Genomic DNA, 15,353 nt, shown 5'->3' with positions numbered 1-15,353 from the left:
AACAGATCCTTGCGGTACACCACTAGTAACTGAACTCCATGATGAATATTTCCCATCAACCCCTGACACTAAGAGGCAATTTAGCACATAGTACATGAAGTATGATTCCATAAGATTATTTCAGGCTGTTGTTTGACTAGTCTATTAGACAGCTCTTCCAATGTTGGCTCAAGCCCCCAGATGTTAGTAAGGAGGACTTTGCAGGGTGGATAGAGCTAGGTTTGCCACTGTGGTTTCCAGTGTCTAGTGCAATAGCAGGTGGCTTTCATTCCTTTTTGTAGGCTTGCAGTTTGATACAACTGAGTGGTTTGCTAGGCCATTTCAGAAGGTATTTGCTGTGGGTCTGGAGTCACATGTAGACCAGACCTGGTAAGGAAGGTAGATTTCCTTCCCTAAAGGGCATTAGTGAACCAGATGGATATTTACAGCACTCAGCAACGGTTTCATCGTCACCATTACCCTTTTAATTCCTGAGTTTTATTGAATTCAAATTCTACCGGTCCCCAGCACATTACTCTGGATTACTTGTTCAGCAACAATACCACTACCGCACTACATCCTGAAGTGAAAGTATTACACTCCACAATCCAGCAAGGTGGCAGAATTTATACAGATCCTCTCCTCTGCCTGGAATAAAACATCAGTATCCATCAGGCCATGTCTGGACATGTCAATAAAGATTGATTGCTATGATTTGTCAATAACTCCATTATCATTGTATCATATTAACAGGATGGTAGAAGGTAAGCTACATGGACCAGTTTTCTGGTGATTGGGTGACATTATGGGTGATTTCAATGGGGTGAAGTGCCCCAACACAGACACTTAAATGACGTGAGTGTAGATTGGAGAATGTGGCTTTGGTGTTAAAGCTCTACCTCTGATTGCTGTTCTGTCTCATGAGGATCTACCCTGGGAGAGGATCTTTACTGAACCTAATAATTGGAGTCAATATCTGCTTTTTCTCTTGCTGGAATACACCAGGTCTAAGTTTGACAAAACTGTGACAAAGCGCTCGTTAGATAGTACGAAAGATGACAAGAGTCAAGCCTAGAAATGAATGTTAGCAATTAGTGGACAAATGATTTACAAGTTGATATGACTTTAATGCATCGAATATTTTAATGCAGTTTTTACCCAGTCATTTTAAATAGGTTAACAGCTTTATAGGAATTTCAGACAAATATGGTAAGCACTTGACTTTTAATTGTCCACAATAATTTGAAGATTTATACTGTTATATCTGCAGGTATAATATTAGGTTGCATAAACACACCGGAGAAAATCATTAAATAGAATGACAAAATGTTGCTGCATTAAAAAGTGGCAATTTGATGGATGGTGTTTTTCTCCATGAGTCACACCGTCTAATTCCACTGTACTCTTCACTCCCCATAACCATTCCTTTTTATTCTAACAACCATCAAATTGCTATAGGAAATGCTTTGCAGTGTAGAGAACAACACCTTCTTAGCACTGGCTGTCGAAAGATTGTCCTCTAACTCTTTTATTATTTTTCTGATTAACTCAGGTCTAATGATTTGTTACTGTCTTGCCAGCCAGCAGCAAGTCAAGTTCATCTTCTTTACACTGGTGCAGAATAACTTAACCTCCTCTGAACTGTGATGCCTTATCTCTTCACCCTGTCATTGGTTTTGCATCCTTCCTACAATGAGGTGGTCAAATTGTACACAAATCCAACTGTGATCTTTCACAGTCAAACATTTCCCTTTTGCTTTCTAGACATCCAGGTACAAAACCAATTTGCCTTTTTCTTCAGTTTTACTGATTGTGCTGTCACCTTGAATGGTTTTGAGACTTGCACACCAAACGTTCCACCTATCATCTTAGATGTGTTTCCCTCATCTATTTTAAAATGTACGACCACATTCTTCTATATTGAGTTGCATCCGAAGTCTATCTAACCCCTCCTGCGATCTTTCACAACCATCAAGACAATTTACGATATCCTCCCAAATTGGTGTCATCAGCAAGTTTCAATGATGCCTCCTCAGTTCCTCAGGTCTGTCCAGTTGTGTGCAGGGTAAATCAGAGGGATCCCACACAATTGATGTCTGTGGCTCACAATTCATCTCATCTCGCCACTCCTTTTACCCTCCTATCCATGTGACGATATTGCCTTTCAATTCCATGTTCCACTCTATTACTCATTAGTCTCTTTGGTGATACCGTATCGAATGCTGTTTGAAAATCTGTGCGTGCGCGCATACACACACAAGTACCCATTGCATTTCCTGAATCCTGAGGACATGCCATTTTCTGGGATGTTCTCCTTGCTCAGGGCCCTTTAAAAAATCATCCCCTTTAGAGTCTGGTTTACATTTTAGAATTATCTGTGCATCTCAGACAGCACCAGAAAGCCAGACTGTCCAGTCCAAACCACAAGCAAATGTGCCCACTTACAACATACGTGGAGAGAAAGGCTTTGGCTGCAGCTAAAATAAAGTGAGTACATAGAAACAGATGTAAAGTACATGATGTGCATCGGCAGAATGTTGAGTCTGTGTAGAGTCCCATAAATGTTCTGAGCTCTGCAGGGCTCTGTGTTTGAGATGTTGGGCCCGATTTTACCATCAAGTTGCGCCCGTTTTCAGGCACGAAAACTTGCTAAAGTCAGGTGTGAGGTGAGTAGGGTGATCCGCGCCCGCATCCGCGCCAGTTCCCCCTTCACCAAGACCCAAAAATGGCCGCAAACGGGTGTGACGGCATGCATTTGCATGCATTTAAATTGACTAAATGGGCTGCACGTCCAACCTTACCAGTACTTCCCCCTTTATCACCACATTCACCCATCCAGAATTGGCGCAAAACAGACATGCTCCACAAAAGTCTGATTCGGGCGCTTTAGCTAGTGAGGAGGTAGGGGCCGAGGGTCCGACGGCTCTCTGCTTGAGATTGGTGGGGGGAGGGAGAGGGGGTCCACTGCCACTCTGCCTGAGATCAGTGAGGGGGAAGGGGGGATCTGCTGCCACTCTGCCCGAGATCAGTAGGGGGGGGGGTGAAGGGGGAGAGGGGCCCATGATCGGTCTGAGTGGCAAGAGGGGGTGGGGAGATAAGGGAGTCAGTAATGTTGTGGGGGTGGGGCAATGTCTAGGGGGCGGCATTATCCGGCCCAGGAGCGATGTGGCAGGGGAGCCACATTCTATTATTTATTTTCTGCGCATGCGCAGTTGGAGGCTCTGATCGGAGCTGCAGGATTTTGGGTGCATTAAGCCCCACCCACAGGCTTCTGCAGCGCGATTCGGAATTGCTGATATTTTTCAGGCAAGGTGTGTATGGGGGCGCCTGAGAACGGGTCTAAAAGTCAGATCTGAAACACTCTCAGTTTCAATTCTGCCCAGCACTTAGAATCAAAATGGTAAAATAGATTTATAAACCAAAAATCCAAGACATTGTCTCTGACTAAAAATAAACACAGTTAAAAACAGTGTAATTTGCCACATTGTGCTCTGGGTACAGTTAAATAGCAATTCACTGCTCTTCTTTCTAATTTTCCATTTCTTCCATCCTCTCATTCTTTTTCTCCAGTGCTGTTTTTTATTTCGTACTCTACCCCGTTGATGGGTTTTGTTGGTATTTTCTCTTGATTGGGAGCATTTGAGAGCACAGGAGTATATTGAAGCCATGGCTCTCTGGATTGGAGCCAAGGGAATTCTCTGGATGGCTGGTGGGAGACCACTGCCCTCAAAGATTGCCCTTACTTTCCCTGCTGGAGATTACTGCCATCGTCAATGGTCACTGAGAAATCATGTGTCAGCCTCGCATCAAATTGGAACTTTGAAAGGTAAAGCAGATTAAGAATTCTCGCAAATCTGCCCCTGATCCATTAACACTCGCATGTCCAGTAACACACAGAGAAATAGCCCCACAGAATGTGTTCATGCATTAATAAAGGCAAATCATGTAGCTATATCCTATGTTTCTATGGGACGGATTCTGTGCTTGTTTGCAGTGTTTCTGCATTATTCGGTGTTTTATTAAGGGGCTTCATATTCGGCTGTGGTTCCAGTGCACAGACTCTGTTGGTCCCTGTGTTAATCCACTCACATTGGTGTATCTGCTACAGGCTTTAAATGACAAGGTGTTTGAAGAAATCTGAAAATTGGGAAGGGAGAAATGATGAAAGGTCAGGTTCAATCATTCAGTTTTGTTAGAATATTTTACGATTTTCATTTCAGCACCTGCACAGTGACAAATGAAGGAGTTGGCGAGTGGCAAAGGCTCATCGCCCCATGGAAAGTAGTCGTATTTTTTGACTATTAATAAACAATTGCAATGGTCTCAGTTGTACCACATCAACGCTGTATAATATCTGCAGAGTGATCCAGCATCACCTGTTTGTGGCGTGCTAACTGAGCTATCGCCATCTGAAAAAACAACCCTTTGGTCATCTGGTGATTTTCCTGATTTCACAGTGTGTCCTTTGTTGCCCTCTGTTGGTCATGCAGAGAACTGGCTGAACACTTGCTGCAAATGTGTAAGGTGCCGATAGAACCAACTTCCACAATGCAATTTTATCAAAAAGATCTACTTTTTATGATATGTCATTATTGTTATACATTATTACAATTTTGGCTTTTCAGTGCAGATATTTCTCTGGTATAATCCAGTATTCAGAAATGCCGAGGGTCAGAGGGCAGGTAAATAAAGACAAATTATCATTCCATCAGGAACAGTAAGGAATTGCTTCTGCCAGCATGGAATATACAAGTGAGGGTTAGAGCACTGAACTGGAAAACTGACTCAGGGCAAAGTCCTTAAACTGCCTAACACAAAATGTATTTTTATGCACGAACTCACTTGCATTATGGGAGAGATAGTGGCATACCAGACTCATAGGGCCCAATTTTACCATCAAATTGCACCCGTTTACGGGTGCGGAAACTTGGTAAAGTCAGGTGTGAGGCGATTTCGTGATCCGCACTGCCTCCACGCGAGTTCCCCCTTTACCAAGGCCCAAAAATAGCTGCGATCGGGACCACATCCGAAACAGGCGCGACAACCATTTAAATGCATTTGCATGCATTTAAATTGACTTAATGGGCTGCACGCCCAGCCTTACCGGCGCTTTCCCCTTTATCATCACATCCACCTATCCAGAATCAGCGCGAAACAGACATACTCCACAAAAGTCCGATTCGGGCGCTCCAGTTAGTGAGGAGATAAGTGCCGAGCATCTGACGGCTCTCTACTTGAGATCGGTGGGGGTGGGAAGGGGGGGTCCGCTGTCACTCTTGCCTGTTATCAGTGAGGGGGACGAGAGGGTCCGCTGCCACTTTGCCTGTAGTCAGTGAGGGGGACGGGGGGGGTCCACTGCCATTCTGCCTGAGAGAGGTGGGGGGGGGGAAGGGGGGGGTCTGCGATCAGTCTGTGTGGCGGGAGGGGGTGGGGGGATAAGGGGGTCAGTATTGTTGTGGGGATGGGGCAATGTCTGTGGGGGGGCAGGGAGGCATTATCCAGCCCGGGAGCGATGTGGCAGGGGAGCCACATTCTATCCGCTTTTTGCGCATGCGCGGTTGGAGGCGCCGATCAGAGGTGCAGGACTTCGGGCACATTAAGCCCCGCCCACAGGCTTCTGCAGCGCGATTCGGAATCGCTGATATTTTTTCAGGCAGAGTGTGTATGGGGGCACCTGAGAACGGGTCTAAAAGTCGGATCTGAAACACTCCCAGTTTCAAGTCCGCCCAGCACTTAGAATCAAAATGGTAAAATAGGGCCTATAATCTAGAGACCCATGGTAATGATCTGGGGACCTGGGATTTAATCCCATTCTGGCAGATGGTGAAATTTGAATTCAACAAAATACATCTGGAATTAAAAGTCTAATGATGACCATGAAACCATTGCCGATTGTTGTAACAAGCCATCTGACACACTAATGTCCTTTAGGGAAGAAAATCTGTCATCCTTACCCGCTCTGCCTACATGTGACTCCAGAGCAACATGGGTTGACTCTTAAATGCCTCTGAACAAGGGCAAGGGATGGGCACTAAATGCTGACCTCGCCAGCTATACTTACATCCCATGAACAAATGAAACAAAAAGGGCAATAATGAGCAGGCAGGCAGTGTTGTCGCTCGCTGCATCAATTCTGATCACAGGTCATTGACCTGAAACATTGGGGGCAATTCTCCCAGAAGCGCTGAATTAGTGGGAAAACTGTTCTAAATCACGACTGTTTTTTCAGTGCAGCTTCAGGCCTGAATCTCCCCACTCTGTGCAATGCAGAGGTCACAATCGTGAATATCATTAAAAACCCGGGGGATGGGGTCTATTCATGCCGGAGTCTGACAGCTCCGGAACTCTGCGCATGTGCAATGGCCCCGATCTGTCAGTCTCCCCACTTGCTGGCCAGCTCAATCACTGGCCAGCCCAGGACCCCCGCAGTGTTGCCCCTCCAGTGCCCCCCACAGCCTGATTGCAGCTCCCACAACAATTCCCGGGCCAGCCCTGACCTCCCCCTGTCCCGGAGTGCTCCAATATCCAGCCCACCCCCCCCGGGAGGCAGGCCCCCCGCCCCTGGCAGACCACCCGCCACCCCGATTGTTGGCCTCCCTCCAGCCCAGACCGATCCCCATGTAGAGTGGCAGCAGGAGCCCCCACCTCCACCAATCGTCTATAGGTCCCACCCACAATAGGCCCCGCCCCCTTGGCACTGCCTGGTGCCTGGTGGGCAGTGCCAAGGTGCCCCCTGGGCATAGGCACTTTGCCCCTTGGGCAATGCTGGGGGCACAGGCTGGCACTGCCAGGGTGCCCATGCCCAGGGGGCACCACACCCCGGCACCTGACCTTTTGAGGGCCCCAATTGCCTCCCTTCACTCCGGCGGGGGACTCCCGCTAGTTCCCCGAACGTGGGGAGCTACTTTAAACCCCGCTGGAATGAAGTATTCCTGGCAGGGTGGGAGATGCTCCCGGGCCCGGCAAGTTTTGTGTCGGGCCCGATAATTGCATTTAAAATACATTAAAATATATGTAAAACATATTCAAATGACTTACCTCACTTTCCACTGGACTTGTGCGTTCCCGGCAGTGCCATTTTCTTCCGGTTGGGAGATTCGCGTGGGTCGTAAAAGCTCATGGGGAACCCGTAAAATGGGCGACATGCGCATCTCCCAACCTGACCCGCCAGAAAAGTTGCGGGTCGCAATGGGAGAATTGGGCCTATTATTTGTTTCTTTCTCTACAGATGTTGCTTCTCCTGCTGAATACTTCCAGCATTTTCTGTCACGTTTCCAACATCCAAAGTTTTGCTGTTTCATTGCTGAAGTCACAATTTGTAACATGAGGTACTGAATTCCGTGCTCTTAATTCTTAATTTCTGAAGCAGACAAAGGATGGATGTGAGGCAGGTTCTGATGCTCTGGAGGTATTCTGTATGCCTTCACCCTTAACCATGCAGCTGTGGGCACTGAGACTCAGAGAATGTCCAATGACAATTGGCTTTGCAGGCACCACTTCTCCAGGGCAACAGAGCCATCTGCTGGTATCTTACAATAAGGCCATGGAAGTGGCCATACCTGTGAACTTTAATGTCATGATGTGGAGATGCTGGCGTTGGACTGGGGTAAACACAGTAAGAAGTTTAACAACACCAGGTTAAAGTCCAATAGGTTTATTTGGTAGCAAAAGCCACACAAGCTTTCGGAGCTCCAAGCCCCTTCTTCAGGTGAGTGGGAATTCTGTTCACAAACAGGGCATATAAAGACACAGACTCAATTTACATGAATAATGGTTGGAATGCGAATACTTACAGCTAATCAAGTCTTTAAGATACAAACAACGTGAGTGGAGAGAGCATCAAGACGGGTTAAAAAGATGTGTATTGTCTCCAGACAAGACAGCCAGTGAAACTCTGCAGGTCCAGGCAAGCTGTGGGGGTTACAAATAGTGTGACATGAACCCAATATCCCGGTTGAGGCCATCCTCGTGTGTGCGGAACTTGGCTATCAGTTTCTGCTCAGCGACTCTGCGCCGTCGTGTGTCGTGAAGGCCGCCTTGGAGAACGCTTACCCTGGACCTGCAGAGTTTCACTGGCTATCTTGTCTGGAGACAATACACATCTTTTTAGCCTGTCTTGATGCTCTCTCCACTCACGTTGTTTGTTTCTTAAAGACTTGATTAGCTGTAAGTATTCGCATTCCAACCATTATTCATGTAAATTGAGTCTGTGTCTTTATATGCCGTGTTTGTGAACAGAATTCCCACTCACCTGAAGAAGGGGCTTGGAGCTCCGAAAGCTTGTGCGGCTTTTGCTACCAAATAAACCTGTTGGACTTTAATCTGGTGTTGTTAAACTTCTTACTAACTTTAGTGTCTCCAGTTTCTTTTGGCCATGGACAATTGGTAGCAGTCTCACTTTTGAGTCAGAAGGTTGTTAGGTCCAAGTTGCACTCCACAGTCTTGAGCACAAAATTGAGGCTGGCACTTTAGTGCGGTACTGGGGAAGTGCTGCACTGTCAAAGGTGCTGTCTTTTGGATGAGGCTGTAAACGGAGTCTTCGCCTGCCCTTTCAGGTGGAGTTAAAAGATGCCACCCACAACTTTGAAGAAGAGCAAAGGAGTCCTCCCTGGAAAACTGGCTATTATCCCTTAACCAACACCAGTAAAAAAAAAATTGTCCAGCTGTTATCACATTGCTGTTTGAGGGAGCTTGCTGTATTTAAATAGACTGCTGTATTTCTTACGTTACAACAGTAGCTACACTTTGTAAACATTCACTGGCTGTGAAGAAGTTTGGGACATCCTGAGTATGAGAAGGGCACTATATAAATTCAAGCTTTGCTTTGTTTGTTCTTACTTCGCTGCTTTATCAGGGTACATCTACAACTACATCAATTTATAGTGTAATTCGGATCCATGCACATTGATTACCAACAAGATCCTGAGCTGATTTAAAGTTTATAAGTTTATTTTATTAGTGTCACAAGTAGGCTTACATTAGCACTGCAATGAAGTTACTGTGAAAATCCCTGAGGTGCCACACTCTGGCACCTGTTTGGCTATGCTAAATTCTCCCTTAGTGTACCCAATGCACCTAACCAGCACGTCTTTTGGACTGTGGGAGGAAATCGGAGCACCCAGAGGAAACGCACCCAGACGTGGGGAGAACAGGAATTGAACCCGGGTTCCTGGCGCTGTGAGGCAGCAGTGCTAACTACTGTGCAATGAGCCACCCCAGCTATCCAGCTTCACTATGCTGTTGCATTTCCCAAAGTATAGGGAGTTACTGATGGCATCCACATGGTCATCTACGCAGCCTGTTTCTGCTCCTCCACTGCCACTGTTCCTACTGCTTGCCATTCTACTCCTTCAAGCTCCCTAATTGCATTTTCCAGGTTGTGTGTGTGCTGTGATGGTGCTGACATTAGATAGATGATGCAGGGTGATGTGAGTCACTGGCTGGTTCTTGGCCACATATTGGACTCTATCTCCAGGCCTAAAAATGAAAACCAAAGAGCCAATGCTTGAATGTTTGCTCTCGTCCAGGCTTTTCTATGTTAAGCATGTGATGTCTCTATTTTCATGACTCTTCACCAATGGAAGAACCATTCTGTGGTTCTGCCACTTCATTGACAGCAGTGTAAAATCTTCTCTTTCATACAGAGTTCCTCATAAGTGTCTGCTGCAGAGATGCCATGATGCAATGGAGTGGACATCAGAGAGCATTTGCTATTTGGGCAGCTGAGCAGAACTGAACTGCTTGATGCTGAGAAGTGTTACCCAAAATGGAGAATCCTTTCTGGAAGCAGCAGGTGAAAGACTAAAGCATAAAAGCAAGGAGCAAGGTGAGAGATGGCCAGTAAGGAATATCTCTTTTAATAATATTATAACTGTTTGATAGTTTCATAGAATCTACAGTGCTGAAGGAGGCCATTTGGCCAATCGAGCCTGCACCGACAACAATCTCACCCAGGTCCTATCGCGATAACCCCACATATTTACCCTCCTAGTTCCCCTGACACTAAGGGGCAATTTATCATGGCCAATCAACCTAACCTGCACGCCTTTAGAATGTGGGAGGAAACCGGAGCACCCAGAGGAAACCCAGGCAGACATGGAGAGAACATGCAAACTCCACACAGAGTTTGTTTTTAGTTGTGGTAGAGATGACGGGAGAAAAATGTCTTGTGTACAATTTGCAGCGCAGAAACAGGCCATTTGGTCCAACTGGTCCATGCTGGTACTTATGCTCCAAACTAACCTCTCCCACCAGATTATCTACCCCATTACACTGAAAGTGCTTGATTGACCTTTATCTCCCCAGCAAGGATCCCTTCAAATAAACTCTCAACTTACCGGGTGATTGAGATCCAGGTCTGGGTCAAAATTTGTAATTAATTGATGGCATCTGTTCAAATCTGATACTTTTTTGGAAACCAATGAACTAGATGCAAAAATAGAGTGAAAATGGATAAATATCTGTAACTTTACAGTGCATCAAGAAGCCCTGTGCTGTAGGAACCTGGGTATTATTGATGGCGATTACTTTATGCAGAGCCAGTAATTGAGAAATTTTTTAAATGAAAACTCAGCATGAAAAACAGAGGCACTAAGTAAGGGAGAGATAATGTAGCTTGTTACCTGTGTACCTGTAGCAATACTGCTTGTCTCAATGAATGTCCCACATGGAATGCAGTGGATTCTGACTCTGTGAGTCACTGAATGAATGGAATTATCAACAACATCAGAGACACAGCAGTTATTTAATGTTGTTTCATTTTTTCTTGGTGCAATTTCAGAATCCATCCTAAGCATAAACTCTGCTTTAGTGCATGACGATAGGCGGGAAGGATTGCTACCGAGGTTTCTCAGCCTCTCAGCTTTTCAATATGTTACATAAATGCTTAGAAATGTGTGGGTTTGGACTGGAGTCGGTATATTGTATAGAGCATGTATTCCAAATAGTACAATTGAAAAAATAATAATATAAATATATTATATATATATTATGCACATACAGAATCTATGTTTAATACTGCTTAAAATCTAACCAAAGAAAAAGGAATAAACTATTAAACATAAATCACAAGAAGAGCAAAGAACAAAGAAAATTACAGCACAGGAACAGGCCCTTCAGCCTTCCAAGCCTGCACTGACCATGCTGCCCAACTTAACTAAAACCCCTTACCCTTCCAGGGATCATATCCCTCTATTCCCATCCTATTCAAAAAGGCTGGCAGTGTGTCAGCTTAGCTCAATTTGTAGCATTCTGATCTCTAAGTCAAAGAGGTGTGCGATCAAGAACTAGCCCAGGATTTGAATACATTAACTGTGCTGACATTTCAGTGCAGTATTGAGAGAGTGCAGCACTGTCAATGGATGAAGTCCAAAATATCTGTTTCAATTGGGAAATTAAAGGTCCCAAGTAGTTTGAAGAAGAATGAAGCTTTCTTCAGGTCACCTGGATAACATTCTTCCTTCAACTAACAGCAGAAACAGATTAACCCGAAATTCACCTTGTTGCTGATTGTGGTCATTGTCCAGCTCACTGACCAGAACATTATACTGCAATTCAGGTGAAGCATGTGTGTGAAGAACCCTATGACATTCTTGAGAGTCACAGTGAAGCATTGGATCATTGCAATGTCTTTAAAGACATAATTTAACATTGCAGTTTGCATTGTCCCAGTTTATGATTTTGATATACAGTGGAACCCCGATTTTATGCGCCCCGATTTAGCGCGAAATCGGATATGACGCGATGAATCATTGGACCCTTTTTTTTGCTCTTTCTGGTTTAGTGATTTAGCGCGACTCCGATTTAGTGTGACCCCGATAACATTCGCGATAACATTTTATGGACCCCAACCATCGCGTTACAACGGGGCTGCACTGTACTTCATAAGATCTATGAGGAATCACCGATTGATCTCCCTGTGGGTTCCTGGGTCTGTTGAACTATTTGTCCCAGGTAGGGACTGGTATGTGTATACCATGGCAGTAGTTTTACTTTGCATTCTGTAAATAAACTATATTCCTTTTCAGTCGGGCTCCTTGAGTTATTATCTTGGAGATGAGGAACAAGAACAGTTTCAGACAGTCTTGCCTTTCAACGAACCCGGTAAGACAGTGACAGGGAAATATTGAAAATGCCACTGTTTGGGAAACAGGAATCTTATGATGTGGATGTGAAGGATTGGCCCCAGTACACTGAAATAATGTGATATTTCCTCTGAGTAAACTTGATAGAAGAGAACGATCGGCAAAAAGCCATCCTCCTGACTGCTTCAGGGGCCCTGACTTTCAGCATCATAAAAATTTTAACCTACTTGGCAACTCCAGATTCAAAATCTTTCAATAAATTGACAGATATGGTAGCGAACCGCTACAACCCTAAAGCTTCTGTTATATTGCAATGTCACACGGCACATAGACTTCCTGGGGACCCAGTCACTGAATTCTTGAAGAGACTGCAGAAATTGGCTGAACACTGAGTACTGGTCAGCACTTCCGGAAATGTTTAGGGATTACTTAGTATGTGGAATTAATTATATTGTGACCCAAAGGAAGCTACTGACTGAGCCAACTCTGGACTTCAAGAAAGCCATAGGAACTGGCCCTTTCCCCTTGAAAACATGGAAAAAGGGGCCTAGGAGCTTCAGGGGTCCATAGACGGTACCTTCCTCAGCCTTGAGCGACCCCCATACCACAGAACCAATTCCCCAGTGGATAATGCTCATGTCTCTCATTTGCTGCCAAGAAAGGGTGATTGGAGTCTGAGGCTGCGAGTTTCTACAACTAGACAGGAAGCCTCTCCACAATACAGTGAGGAGCAAGTACATCTGTACTGCACTTGTAGTCATAGGGTCTGCCCCAGACAAGATTACTGAAACAGGCAAAACGTGTACCACTCAGGCCAAAGGCTGAAGTCACCTCAGGACAGGGCTTTACAACTAAACCAGCCCAAGATCAAGGAATCAATGCAGCTAAATTGCATCACTGCACTCAAAGTGGTTCCAGTCAAGATTAAACCCCAGGTAAATGGCCACCCCCCAGGCATGGAGGTAGAAACAGGAGCCATTGTATCTATTATTGGGGAGCAAACTTTAAGCAATTCTGATTGGGTTTCTTGTCTTTAAGCCTGTGGTACACCAAGGCTAGATTGGCCACATACACTGGAGAACCCTTACATATTATTGGGACCACAGTAGCCCCAGTTACACATGGGCAACAGATAGTCCGATTCCCCTGATAGTGATGCAATGACCAGGGCCCAGCCTTTTGGGAAGGGACTGTCTATAGAAAATCTGCCTGGATTGGCAACAGATCTTTAAAATGGGTTCTGGCAGTCAGTACAAAGTCATCGGAAAGTATCCCAGAGTGTTCCAAGAAGGCCTAAGGAAGATTAAGGATACTAGGGCCAAGATCTACCTGGACCCAGAGGCCCGACCTAAATACGTCAAGGCACAACCAGTCCCCTATGCCATATATGTCTAAGTAGAAGCCGAATTGGAATGCCTGGAGAAACTTGGCATTACACGCCCAGTACAAGTTGCTGAATGCACTGCACCAGTAGTTCTGGTTTTAAAACCCAGGGTAGAAATGTCAATTACCAGCAATTTCTTTAACAGAGGAGAAAATCATGAGGGATGCAGGAAAATGGAATGAAAACCCAAAAAGAAATGGGCTCAGTATATAGAGCATGACAGGATAATGATCACTGCTATTCACTAAAGGGTAAAAGTATTGGACTTGTACAGCTGTGGAGAAACACACAATAATCAGAGGAAAAAGTTTCATTCTTACATTTCTCTTCTTTTGTTGTCTTTACATCTTCAGCAACTCTTTTCAAGGAACTGAGCAAGGTGCTGATATCCAAACTATTTGTTTCACAACGGATGAAGAATTCCAAAACTTTTTTTTCTTTAAATTTTCTGGATGGCCTTGTTTCAATGTGGTGTATCTTAGCTTCAAAAGTCTATAGGAAAGGATAAGGAAAAAATATATTTACATTATATAATTATACTTAACATTAGAAAATCCAGAATAACAAAAAGTCATTTTGTAAATTGAATCCAACCCATCCAGATGCTGTGTAAGATTATTCTATTTCAGATCCCAGTTCCCACTGCTCTCTTACCTTACGTAACACAGAGCTTCTTCCAAAGTGACTCGGAAAGTAAACAATGATTAGACCACTTTTACCTTTGATCCCATACTCTGCATATTTCAGCCCAGCTGCTTCGTATAGGTATTTCAAATTAACCCTGTTCGGCAACACTCTCTGGAAGCTTGGGCCTCAAATCCAATATCAAAGATTATTTTTTAACCTCTATCCATGCCTGAGGTTTGTGAGTTTTATACTGCTGTCCTCTAGTCCTAGGTTTATTGTCCTAGATAAGTAGATTTTATATTTCCATCATGACATCTTTCATTCAAATAAAGCCCTGAATAATGTGTTTTTACTCTTTTCTACAGTCATAGAATAGAATCATAGAATCATGGAATTATAGAATCATACAGTGCAGAAGAGGCCCTTTGGCCCATCAAGTCTACACCGACATGCGAGAAACACCTCACCTCCCACTAATTGCATTTACTAGCACCTGGCCCAAAGCCTTGAATGTTATGTCATGCCAAGTGCTCATCCATGTACTTTGTAAAGGATGTGAAGCAACCCGCCTCCACTACCCTCCCACGCAGTGCATTCCAGACCATCACCATCCTCTGGATAAAAAGGTTTTTCCTCAACTTCACCCTAAATCTCCTGCCCCTCACCTTGAACCTATGTCCCCATTGTGACTGACCCTTCATCTAAGGGAATAGTTGCTCCTTATCCACCCTGTCCATGCCTTGCATAATCTTGTACACCTCAATCAGGTCACCCCCTCAGTCTTCTCTGCTCCAACAAAAATAAACCAAACTATCCAACCTCTCTCCATAACTTAAATGTTCCATCTCAGGCGGCATCCTGGTGAATCACCTCCTCCAGTGCAATCACATCCTTCCTATAATGTGATGACCAGAACCGCACATAGTACTCCAGTTGTGGCTTCACCAAAGTTCCTTGCAACTCTAACATGACTTCACTGCTTTTGTAATCTATGCCTTGATTGATAAAGGCAAGTGTCTTATGTGCCTTTTTCACCACTTTACTAACATGCCCTTTCATCTTCTGAGATCTATGGACAAACACGCTAAGAGCAAAGAACAAAGAAAAGTATAGCACGGAACATGCCCTTCGGCCCTCCAAGCCTGATCACAATGTCTGCCTGAACTAAAACCATATGCACTTACAGAGTCTGTATCCTTCCATTCCCATCCTATTCATGTATTCGGCTAGTTGCCCCTTAAATGCTGCAAACATACCTGCTCCCACCACCACCCCAGGCA

General features: G+C 44.7%; 1 pseudogene; it reads right to left on the bottom strand.

Annotated features, from left to right (window-relative positions):
- Positions 1 to 15,353, bottom strand: part of LOC144499258 (tyrosine 3-monooxygenase-like) — a 63,067-nt pseudogene that overhangs the window by 24,166 nt on the left and 23,548 nt on the right.

Source organism: Mustelus asterias, chromosome 9 (genome assembly GCF_964213995.1).
Source record: "Mustelus asterias chromosome 9, sMusAst1.hap1.1, whole genome shotgun sequence".
Lineage (NCBI taxonomy): Eukaryota > Metazoa > Chordata > Chondrichthyes > Carcharhiniformes > Triakidae > Mustelus > Mustelus asterias.
The sequence above is the reverse complement of the archived record's forward strand: the minus strand, read 5'-3'. Positions and strand labels throughout refer to the sequence as shown.